This window comes from Zootoca vivipara, chromosome 14, assembly GCF_963506605.1.
Source record: "Zootoca vivipara chromosome 14, rZooViv1.1, whole genome shotgun sequence".
Classification (NCBI taxonomy): Eukaryota; Metazoa; Chordata; class Lepidosauria; order Squamata; family Lacertidae; genus Zootoca; species Zootoca vivipara.
Genome location: NC_083289.1, coordinates 37,840,582 through 37,852,769, shown reverse-complemented (window position 1 = coordinate 37,852,769; position 12,188 = coordinate 37,840,582). Strand labels below are relative to the sequence as shown.

Below are 12,188 nucleotides of genomic sequence, written 5' to 3'. Positions count from 1 at the left end.
ATTGGAAGGGACCCTGAGAATCACCTTGCCCGGCCCCCTGCAATGCAGGAATATGCAGCTGTCCCATATGGGGATCAAACCTGCAACCTTTGCATTATCAGCACCATGCTCTAACCAACTGAGCTATTACTCTAATTTCTTTCTTTCCATTTTATACCCTGCCATTCCTTCCAGCGGGAATGCATAGTAGTTGCCACATCATAGCAATACAAAAAAGGCAATAATAAGAACCCCTCTTAAAGTACCGATAAAATGTACAAAACTGCCGTAAGAAATCAGCAGCAAGGTCGGCGGAATTTTCTTTGCACTCCAAAGCCTGACATTTCCCCACTCATACTAAATACTGTGCCTTGACTACTCAGAAAATCTGATGTTCCCCTATTGAAAACTCACATATCCAGGATGTGCCATACATATTGGCAAACAATCATGTGTAGAAAGGTCCTCAAACTCTTAAGCTCAGCTATGCAGCTTTTTAAAACCAATGGACAGTGCAGTACTGGGTCCAATTAATACAAGCAGTCACCTGTATGAGTTACCTCCTTTGATGTGCGGACCCATCTCTACTTAGTAAATTGATTGTCCAGACTGTCTTGGTGTTTTGTGTTGCACATGAATTCAAACAATGTCAGTGCAGCAGATCCTCTCAAGGGAATTGTTCTGACAAGAGTTAAAAATCACCCAAAAGAGCCACTCACACCAGTGGCTTTCCATATTGAATTGGCTCTGTGTGGTACTAGTTCAAGAGGCCATGAACAAGGATTCACATGCTTTCAATGAAGAGTTATATAAACACGGATATTGTGAAGAAGGAAAATAATTTTTTCCTCTGGGAAATTCCTTTATCTAGGAATCTCCCGTGAAATGGTAGGAAAACATCTAATCTTAAAGTGCAACAGTATTTTGCCTTTCTGCAGTACATTATCCCACTGCTCTTGAAGATCTTTATGAACACAAAGAATCCCACTGCTGCTTCCCACTTCATATGTATCCTAAATATCCGGTTATTCATAGTTTCAGAGATGAGGAAGCTGAGGTGAGGAGACTTGTCTAGCCATGCAGGAAATCTGTCATGGGGTCAGCAGTAGAACCCAGAACATCTGACCCCAAGATTTTGCGTATGTAATCGCAAAACCTTCCCTTTAAGGCAGTGCCCTATTTCTTGATGAACCTCAATGCATCATTCTAGTTTCTCTTTCTCTCCTCCACCCTTGCAGCTCTAGTTATTAACTTTTGATGGAAGTAATTTATAGATCTAATTAGCCTGACAAGAACAATATACAAAGAGGCAAATGTGTCTCACATAATAGGGAAAAAATCAGCTTCCCCTACTCCCATAAACACTTCCTTAACCACCACCATAACAGAAGGAATTCACATAGACAAAAGGGCCCCTTTGCAAAGGGAGACTAGAATAAACAAAGGCCCGTAAACGGACATAAAGATTTGCAGATACCAATTCCGTTAGGTTTGTGGGCAAGGACAGGTCAGACATGAAGGCAATCTCTCTCTGCTTTCTGTGAATTACTGGCATTGCTTGCACATCTCTTACATTATGACAATTGTATGTGACTGCATCCTAAAAAATGGCTATAAGGGAACTTGATGGTTTGTTTTCTTCTATAGTGAGTATTCTGAAGGGGTCAGCAACTAGAGGCCGTTCAGCCAAATTCAGCACCCTGAAGTTACCAGCTGTTTCTCCCATGGAGGCAAGAAAACTGATTGGAGGATTAGGTTATTAGGACTTGGTGGCACTTGACTTTGGAGAACAGGGTGGTAGCTTATCCCCACCTTTCATTCACTTCTCAGATTGGTCCACCTGTAAATTGAGTTGCTGACCAAGACATTATTGGGTTTGAATATGACAGCTTGGGGGGGGGGGTGACTAGAACTAGATCTCCATGTGCAAACTTGCTGAGTTTCAGCGCCATCCAGTACAATTTATCCTTTCACGAAAGTTCAAAAAAATTCATTGTGTTATATTTTTATAGAGCCTTTCTGGTTTTGTTTGGTACTGGTTTGGGATTAATGTCTGCAAAGGCCAGCAATAAATAAAGGGATGGTTCTGAGGAGTAGCAGGTTCCCACCCACCTCCAGCTTTCATTCACAGTTAAGTTTCCATATAGTACGTATGGGTTAAATCCTTTGGATCTAATGTCCTTTACAGTGCATTTTGCTCCCTCAGAGTAGTTTTTCCTGGAAATGCTCTTGCAGAAACAACAATTTTTGTGTGCTGTCCTGTGCACTTTAAAAATGGAAAGATAGGAACACAGGAAGTTGAGTTATACAGAGTCAGACCATTAATCCAATCCATCTAGCTCAGTATTACTGGGGGAATGAGTCTGTGACCTTCTGCATGTGAAATGGATGCTCTGCCTCAAAGCTTTAGCCCTTCGCTCACATTTTCACATACTCTTCCCTGTGGGGATGCCATTGTAGATTGTAGGACACTTGCGGTACAGTTCTACATATGTCCACTCAGAAATAAGTCCCACTGAGTTTCTTTGGTTTATTCCCAGGAAACTCTGTATAGGATTGCAGCCTTAATGCAGTCTAACTCTTAAGATATGAGCTTGAGGTGCCAAATTAAAGCACAGAACTTGGAGAATTTCAATAAAATAGTATTTTTGCTAGTTTGCTTTTTAAAAAAATACAGGGACTTGTAAAAAAAAGGACAAAGCATAAACAAGCATAGGCTGGCTTTTAGTGGTATCTAGATGTTGCTTGAAGTGCTGTCATATAACAGGCAACTTACAGCTCAACTGCCACAATTTTGGCATCAGTTTGTGTGTGTGATTCTACTGGCATGAAACAAAACATGAGAATTTTGTTAAAATGATGACTGGAGTTGAAGGAGATATTAATAAGAAAGAGAAGCCCAGAACAGCAGCAATGTCTCAGAGCCTCCAAGTGTCCATATTTTCCAGGGATGTCCCTGATTTAGAGGAGCTATCCCAGTTTCTGATCTGATCCAGGAATGACCTACTTTTCCTTAGGATGTCTAAATTTTCATTGGAGAAATGTTGGAGGGTATGGATTTATCCAACCCCCGAGCTATCTGAAGGCAATCCTGTAAAGTGAAGTTTTTTTTTAAATGATTAATGTTTAATTATGTTTTTATATATGTTGGAAGCTGCTCAGAGTGACTGGGGCAACCCAGTAATATGTGTGAGTTATAAATAGTAAAATTATCATTACGAAATGGGACATCCCTATTTTCATTGAAGAAATGTTGGAGGGTATGGTGTCTGATATTGGCTTGGCCAGGGTTGAGATACAAAGAAGATGTGTGAGAATGGCTAGTCTTGATAGTTGCAGCAATTCAAACATATTGGTATTATAGTGTGAAGGCACAGCTATATTTCACTTACATCTTCAATAAGCAAAGTGGGTTACCTTCAAATATATAGACAGCATATATAGACAGCCTATGTTTGTCTTTTCAAAAAGCAGTATGCTGTACAGATGTTATTAGAGGTAACATGCAGCAGCAACAGGGCTAGACTGTGTTCATTCCACTGGCCAAAGGCCAGTCTCCTTTTCCTGACCTAAGCTGTGTTGCAGGAATTGGGGGAAATAAAATGCAGAAGAAATGAGCCTCAGATGTTGAAGCAGAGGTATGTGATGAAGGGACCATCAGTAAAGGTAAAGGTAAAGAGACCCCTGACCATTAGGTCCAGTCGTGAACGACTCTGGGGTTGTGGTGCTCATCTTGCTTTATTGCCTGAGGGAGCCGGCATACAGCTTCCGGGTAGTGGCCAGCATGACAAAGCCGCTTCTGACGAACCAGAGCAGCACACAGAAATGCTGTTTACCTTCCCACCAGAGCAGTACCTATTTATCTAATTGCACTTTGAGGTGCTTTCGAACTGCTAGGTTGGCAGGACCTGGGACTGAGCAACGGGAGCTCACACCGTCACGGGGATTCGGACCGCCGACCTTCTGATCGGCAATCCTAGGCTCTGTGGTTTAACCCACAGCGCCACCCGCGTTGTGCTCAGATACAATTCACTGCTCAGATACAATTCTGTAAAAAGCGTTCCAACTCCAAGTGGACAGATCGAGTGAGGGGTCCATTTCCACCAGTCGCCAGGAGTTTGGTTAAGCACGTATCTCAGGTTTTATCAGCAGAGGGAAACAGTGGCAGAAATGATTATTTTTATTAGCTTCTTTGTAAACCATATAAAAGTGACTGTAGTTTGTGCATTACTATCCTATGTGTTTGTGTGAGGTGTATATGTAAGTGTGAAAACTGTCATGGAACAGAAAATGACAAGGGGAATCCTGTGTTCTATTTCAGTTTTCCCCCCTACCACTTTCATCCTAGCCCACTCCCACCCTTGCTATATAAGCCACTAAAGTTTGGCCTAACGTAAGCCAGCACTCTCCAAGTTCTCCATCTTTTATGTAAGGGACTAATTCATCACAGAAACCTACCAAACTTCCTTGTGTTGCTCAAAATAAAACCACTTGTGTTAGCAAGGCTGTTTCCCTTCACAGGACCTTTGCTTGAACTCTAACTCTGAACAGCAGTGAATGAATGACACACCACCCTTTTCTTCTCTTCAGATTTCATGGCAAGTCTCAGGCAGATGGGGAAGCTCTAAAAGTTACTTATGTCACCAGAATATTTTAATGTGATGCATATGAACCTATATGCCAAATATTAGCCATGATAACTTATGGAATGCACTTCCATAAGACATCATAGTCAACGGTTTTGATGATTTTAAAAGGGGATTAGATAAATTAATGGAGGCCAGCAGTAGCCATAAGCTTTTTTTTTCACAATCTAGTTTCCAGGCTGGAATTCTAGGAATTAATTTATATCTGAAACTTTGATGATGTCACTTCTGAACCAGCATTATGGACTTGACCTGTGTCTGGGCCAATAGCGCCAACTCCCACCTGTCCAAAACATCAGGGAGCAGGGGAGGTGAAGCACGGAGCCAAACGTGGCACGGATTCAGTGGCCAGATCCTCCTCCTCCTGCCACGGGGGGGGGGGGGGGAGATGGGAAGCAGTCCCCTGCCAGTGGTGGCAGTGGCAGGAGGAGGAGCTGTTGGCCATTGAAGACGCATTGCTGCTTCGTTTAGCTCTGCCTGATGTGATGTCATACACAACGTCAGTTGCCCCCTCAGACTTCCTCATAAGTTGGTGCTAGTGGTCTGGGCTTACATGTGATCCTTCTCCTGCTAAGCAGCATCATTTCTAACAACATTACTGGAGCAGCTGGGAGAACCTAGAGGGGGAGACACCTAAAACAACATATTCTTTTGAATGGCTGCTCTCCTAAGAATAATCCAGCTGGCAATTTTGCATCTGACCACCTGTTCTTCCATTCTTGGGTAAAGTCAAGCTTTTGAAACACCTATTCTAAAGACTCTCAGCAGGCTAAAATGTCTGCTGGAGGGAAGTTTGAAGAATACAGAATCACTTATAAAAATCCTACAGTGGCCAATCAATCTGTGCATATTTATTGTGTGCAAAACCTGATGTTTTTGTCCCACTGTTCAGTAAAAATTGTCCGTTATTTGTTTTGTGTTTTGGTGTCTCCAAAAGAGTTAATTGGCAAAAACAAGTCAGCATTAAGTGGGGGTGGAGAGTGCCTTTCTACTGGGAAAGGAAATAGATAATGGATTTGTTAAGAAGAATCCTGCAGGGGATGGTGTCAATGGTTAGGCAGGCAAAGTAGGAAGGGGAATGTTGCTCTGTGAACTTACATTTTGGATCAGAATAATGAGCTTCCTGTTTGAATCATTCTGGCAGAAAGCCAACTTCAGTTTCAAAGCTTATCTTCATTTGTTTCTATAGTGTTGTCTCTACAGAGTCGTGCTTGTGTTAAATTATAAATGATATCATGGTATAACATAAGGATTGAAAATGAGAGCCAATGTGTTAGATGAGGACCTGAGGGTAGGGTTGCCAGACTCAATAGAGGACAGGACTTCTGTGCCTTTAATTGCCCTGCTCTCTTTTGAGTCTGGAAACCTTAAAGAGAAACCAGCAGACCCTTTGTTTAATTTCCAAGCAAAGGTTTTCCCCCTAAAAATAATGTCAAAAATTAGGGGGTGTTTTATACAAGGGGGCATCTTACAGATGGAAAAGTACAGTAAATTAATTAAATAAGAAACTACAGGATAGAGATGGATTGTGACTAACAATGTGTGTACACCACTTTCCAAACCAGTGGGAGTCTACTGGGTGTGTTAACAGGAGTGTGTACACATTCCCAGTTTGTCATTTTAGCCACAAACTCAAAGTTGAGAAGGATCATTTTCACCACACCAGCGAATCTCACTTTCAGAAGGCCTTAGTTGGTATACTTAAAATTGCCAAGACCATACCTACCCCCAAGTGTCCCATTTTAAGCGTGACATTCTGGATCACAGAAGCCAATCCTGGCTTCTGTTTGGAACCCAGAATGTCCTGATTTTTGGTCTGGTGCTCTGGCATGAATCAGAGTGCCAGAACAGAAGGCGCTCTGGTGTGACCCTGCTGGCGATTGCCAGAGCACCATCTGATGCCCGATTTGGGGGACGAAAACGTTGGAGGGTATGCAAGCCCAAATTAAGAATTGTTTTCATACAAAAGATTTCCCATGAGGTTAGGAGCTCCTGTAGTTTTTGTTCTCAGTGTCAACTGTATCACCAATTTAAAGTGAGGACAGGCCCAACATCTGTAAAATGGAAGGAAAGTTTAACCTTCAAAGGCAAATGGAAATACCAAGTTCCAACAACTTCTCTTTAAAGCTGCTTGCAAAATTAATTTTACGAGTCCAGTCCTATACATATTTGTTGTTCAGTCATTTAGTCATGTCTGACTCTTCGTGACCCCATGGACCAGAGCACGCCAGGCACTCCTGTCTTCCACTGCCTCCCACAGTTTGGTCAGACTCATGTTGGTAGCTCCGAGAACACTGTCCAACCATCTCGTCCTCTGTTGTCTCCTTCTCCTTGTGCCCTCCATCTTTCCCAATATCAGGGTCTTTTCCAGGGAGTCTTCTCTTCTCATGAGGTGACCAAAGTATTGGAGCCTCAGCTTCAGGATCTGTCCTTCCAGTGAGCACTCAGGGCTGATTTCCTTAAGAATGGATAGGTTTGATCTTCTTGTAGTCCATGGGACTCTCAAGAGTCTCCTCCAGCACCATAATTCAAAAGCATCAATTCTTCGGCGATCAGCCTTCTTTACGGTCCAGCTCTCACTTTCATACATCACTACTGGGAAAACCATAGCTTTAACTATACAGACCTTTGTCGGCAAGGTGATGTCTCTGCTTTTTAAGATACTGTCTAGGTTTGTCATCGCTTTTCTCCCAAGAAGCAGGCGTCTTTTAATTTCGTGGCTGCTGTCACCATCTGCACTGATCATCGAACCCGAGAAAGTAAAATCTCTCACTGCCTCCATTTCTTCTCTTTCTATTTGCCAGGAGGTAATGGACCAGTGGTCATGATCTTAGTTTTTTTGATGTTGAGCTTCAGACCATATTTTGCGCTCTCCTCTTTCACCCTCATTAAAAGGTTCTTTAATTCCTCCTCACATATTTACATATTTACTCATAATTAAATCCTATTGAATTCAGTGGTGTTTTCTCCCAGGTAAATAGGTATAGGGTTTTTTTAAAATTGCAAATCACTGAATAAATATTGACAACTGAATTTAAGACTGAAAAAAGAACTAACTGACATCAGTCAGTATTTACATCTGAAGTTTTTAAATTATCTGCAGAAGTGGTTTTAACTCTTATGCGCTGCTCTTGCTGTTTTAAATTGTGATATTTTGCTAATGCATGTTTCTGGACCAACGAGCAGAGCAGAAATATTTTTAAAACAAAATTGGTATGTTAATTGCATTTACACAATTAAAGTCTCTTCAAGTTTGGTCTTCAGCATTGCTTCACTTGTTGACAAATATTATGGGGCCCGATTGCTCTACACTACAGTCTCTCTCTCATATGGTGTGTAATAGATGTATACTCTATGATCTGCAGTTGTGTTTCATAAGAAGCCAGTCCTATGCAAAGCATTTAAAAGCACTTTAGAATCTTCCATCAAACCTCTGAAGGAGAGAGCCTTGAGAAATTAATGCAGGTATATTACTGCATTCAGATAATGGAAAAAAAACATTTAAGAATGGGCATTATCTTCTTTAGAAATTACGCTCAAATTTTACACACATATGTGTGTGCTTTAGAGAATATTTGAATATTTGAGATTTTGGCAAAAAAGAGTAAATGTTGGCTATGTATCTTGCAGCCAGAGAGAATATTGTTTTTTTTATGAAATGTGGCAAAGTGGTGCAATTTAAGAAAAACTGGGACTCCTTCTTTGAATGTCTGCCTGCATTACTACATTGATTCGCCCTTCTTCCACTGTAGCTTGATTATTCAATAAACACATATGAAATGGGATTAAAAATATAAGAAGTGCCATGCTGGATCAGACCAGTGGGCCATCTAATCTGATATCCTGTTTTCCACAGTGGCCAACTAGATGCATATGGGAAGCCCACAAGCAGAATAGGAACCTCTTGCTGAGGTTCCTAAACCACTGCCTCTCCTTGATTTCTCATCTTCACTGAATGACCCTGACCAGGGTAGGGGTGCATTTTGAGAGAGGGACAAAAACTTCTTTCTTGGTCTACTTTCTCCAAACCATGCATATGTTTTATGGTTATCGAAACAGCCAGTATGGTGGGGGGGGGGGGGTTGTATGTGTATATCTTTTATGGATATAAATGTGTTTCTGCATACATATGACCCCGACTCCTGCCCCCCTCCCATTTAATTTTTCAAAGTTTTGTTTACAGTAATTGCAAAACTGCTTGGGGGAGGGAATTGGAAGGATCTTTGCTGATGGGAGACTATTTGAGTACTGTGAGGCTGACTTCTTCAAATTTCCTGAACATTTTTTTCAAAGCAAAGCTGATTGTACATGATAGCAGAATTTGCAGGGGCTTTTCACTTATTAACAAGTGTAAAAGGCAAAGCTTGTCTACTTGAAGAACATAGAAGCTATTCAGAATTCTGTCTCTATAAAGAAAAGCCTCTAAAGTAAAAATTATGAGCTTTTACTCAAAACTCTCTGTCCACAAAACTGCTTCCATTTTCACCACAATGCTTTTCCAAAGCAAACAATTCTTTCCTGTAAGGTGTGAGGCTGCACAGTTCTGGAACTGTGTGTGAATCCCTGTGCAGCCGGCAGAGCAATACCACTTCCTCTACTCTTTCCTTCCTCTCTGTTTCCTAAGGTTGTATTTTGTTAGATTTTTTTAAAAAGAAAAAAAGAACAGAAAAAAGGATGCACTTCTATCAAGGACACACGCAGGTGGCTGAAGTAAAAATGATGCAGGGCTAGGAGCCATCGTAAGCGTCAGTGTGGTGAGTGTTGACAAGTGACTGTGTGCTTGCCAAGGTCATTATTATGTTTGGGGTATTTGAGGTATGACTGAAATACTCAACTCTCTCTGAAGTGTGACTTCTCTTCAGTGTGATGATTGGGAAACTTGCTGTATGGTTTGCAGCCTATGAAGATAGGATGAAAATAAGATACTGGCTTGGATTTTGTGTAGTCTACACTGTTGGTCATGCCCTGACCTAAGGTGTACCGCTGCAGTGGGATTGCCACAATTCCATCCTTTATTTTTGGTTTGGTTTGTTAAAGAAGACGGGTGACCAGAGTTGAAGCCTCCTGTATCTTTTAATAGTTGTGTATAAAAGAATTTTAGCAGGCACACACCTGCGTGACATGCAACGCCTTCCAAAGTTCTCTCTTCTGTACAAGTACTAAAGGGTACAGGATGCATCTGGTCACCCTAAAGAAAGAAACAAGAAGTTGGTAACATGCATGGTGGGGGGTTTTTAAAGGTTTTTTTAAAAAAGTGGGTCCCAATGTTTCAAATTGTAGTTCAGCGTTCGTGCTCTGAAGAAGATTTGAGATCACTGCTTTATGTCAGCATTTTTCTCAAGCCTTTTATGAGACTGTACCCTGCTTCTCTTCACATTCAGTATGGCATCAATAAGGACACAATCTATCAGAGAAGACCTGCCACTTGTGTGTTTATCCATAAAACATGCCCTAATTCTGCCTTCAGAATAAATGTACGTATTATTTTTATTTATAGTCTACTTTCACGATTGAGGTTTTCTTAGAATTTTTGACAAGGCTAGTATGGAAGAGGGCAAGCTGAATGAATGGGAAGAAGAAATAGCTTCCTATGTTCCAGAATACAGTTTGGTCATAGGAAGCTATCGGATACTGAGTTAGACCATTGATCCATCTAGCTCAGCAGATTCTCCAGGATTTCAGGCAGTGGTCTCTCATGAGATGTCCAAGACTGCTCTAATACTGAACTACAGGACTTTCCCTATCCAGATATTCCTCTTATCTCCAGCCCATGGGTACTGTTTCATGATTTGGGGGTGGATGGGGAGTTGGTGGATGCAAACAAGATTCAAAGTAAGTCAAAGGATTACACTTTGATATATTTAAGTTTAAATGGCAAAAGCAATAATATTTAAGAGTATTTTTGTGATTATAGTACTTTATATAATATAGGTGCCCCTGAAGAATAATCACACTCCCTCTCTGTCAGTCCTCCCTGAATGGCATCCATCAAAATTACCATAGTGTGGAATAAAAAGAAAAGGCTAAAGCATGGAGAGCAGAGAATGGTTAATCCACAAAGGGTCTTCCGAATTGTTACTCCAGTTTTTCATATGCCAATTGTTGGCCCTCCAATCTAGAGATTGATTGAAAATATTGAAGAATCAGTGGGGCGAGTTCCGTGAAATACCAGCGTGGTGTCCAATAACAAAGATAAGCTAATGCTGTGAATAATATTGAAGCCTTCAAAAATACTTCTTTCTCAGAAGTTCTTAGCACTGTTTGCCTTTTAGACTGTGTGCTATTTCAGACAGCCATCCCCTGTCAAAATAAAATAGAAGCTGCAGACCAAGGCAGCACATATGCTTGTCTGTTGTGCATCATGGTGCATTGGACAGTGTGGGCCAGACATGACTGTGGGCCTTATATTGCTTCCCTTAGATCAAGAGCAAGCTAATATGCTAACCCATAAGTTTTAGTTCTGGATATTTAACTTAACAATTAAAGCTTTTGTAAAAATCCATTTAATCTAACCAGCATAAGGAACACATTAGTTTTTCCTCTGTTCAGTCAGGGAACTCTATCCTGCATATGGCCACTATACAAACAAACTAACCCTCCAACATCTGTCCCATCTGAACAGAGAGAATGAATGCCAAGAGGCCAAATTTGAAATGAACATACCAGAGGTTTCAGCCCTCCTTTGCTCTGTATCCAAGCGTGTTCTGCACCAACAATTGTCAGCCAAATCATCCTGAATGTCTAGGAGAATTTATTTTCAGTCCAGGCTTATGTTAAGCTAATGACACTTTTAAAAGTGTTTCATGTAACTTATTACAAGACTTTTGTGGAAAATCTTTTTATTACTATTTTACTATTTTACAGCTATTGTTATAAATAACAAAATCAATTTCTTCCTGAATGGGAACATTTATTTATCTTTAAGCATCATGAATAGGTAGATAATATAGAAGCCCATCTAGTGGTGATTGGTGCATCTGATGGCAGGCATTATCTTCCTCCTCTTTCCATCCTCTCATGGGACCAATTGCATCACCTTTGCAAAACAGAGGCTTTGGAGTAGTGTAGTTTGATATTCCCAACTCTATTGGCTGCCAAATTGTGCTTTTCACACCTTGAGCTCAAGAATCAAAATTGCTGTGCTCGTTTGAGTCTGTCCTAGCAGGATTGCATTGAACATTCTGATTCTGGCTTCTCTCTCTCTCTCTTTCCCTCCCAGTACTGAGGATTTCAAGGTTCAGCTTGCATAACAGGTAACAGCAGGCATTTCCTTCTCCTGTGTCGGGATATCCTGGCGCCCTTCAGTCTCTCTCTGACTGTGTTTAAAACAGACTGTAGCACAGAGGGGGAAAGCAGCCTAATCTAAAATTAGCAGCCTTGATAGAAGAAAGGCACACGGCTGTCCACTGTACTGTTTGTCAATGAAACAACAAATCTAAACAGGGCCAGAATGCATTTCCTTTTCATGGGGGGGGGGGAAGAGGAGGGTAGTTTGGACAGCAGGAGGATGGAGCAATGGGGAGGAGAGCTTCGGGCTGCTTTTAAAGGGAGTGAGGGGGTTGA

The 12,188-nt window shown here is 41.3% G+C and overlaps 2 protein-coding genes across 2 annotated transcripts in view; one reads left to right on the top strand and one right to left on the bottom strand.

The window, feature by feature from the left end:
* The window catches only part of IFT140 (intraflagellar transport 140), an 85,337-nt gene that overhangs the window by 36,402 nt on the left and 36,747 nt on the right, over nucleotides 1-12,188 (top strand). The window lies entirely within an intron of this gene.
* TMEM204 (transmembrane protein 204) overlaps nucleotides 1-12,188 on the bottom strand; it is a 34,260-nt gene that overhangs the window by 3,535 nt on the left and 18,537 nt on the right. The gene's annotated exons all lie outside the window — the stretch shown is intronic.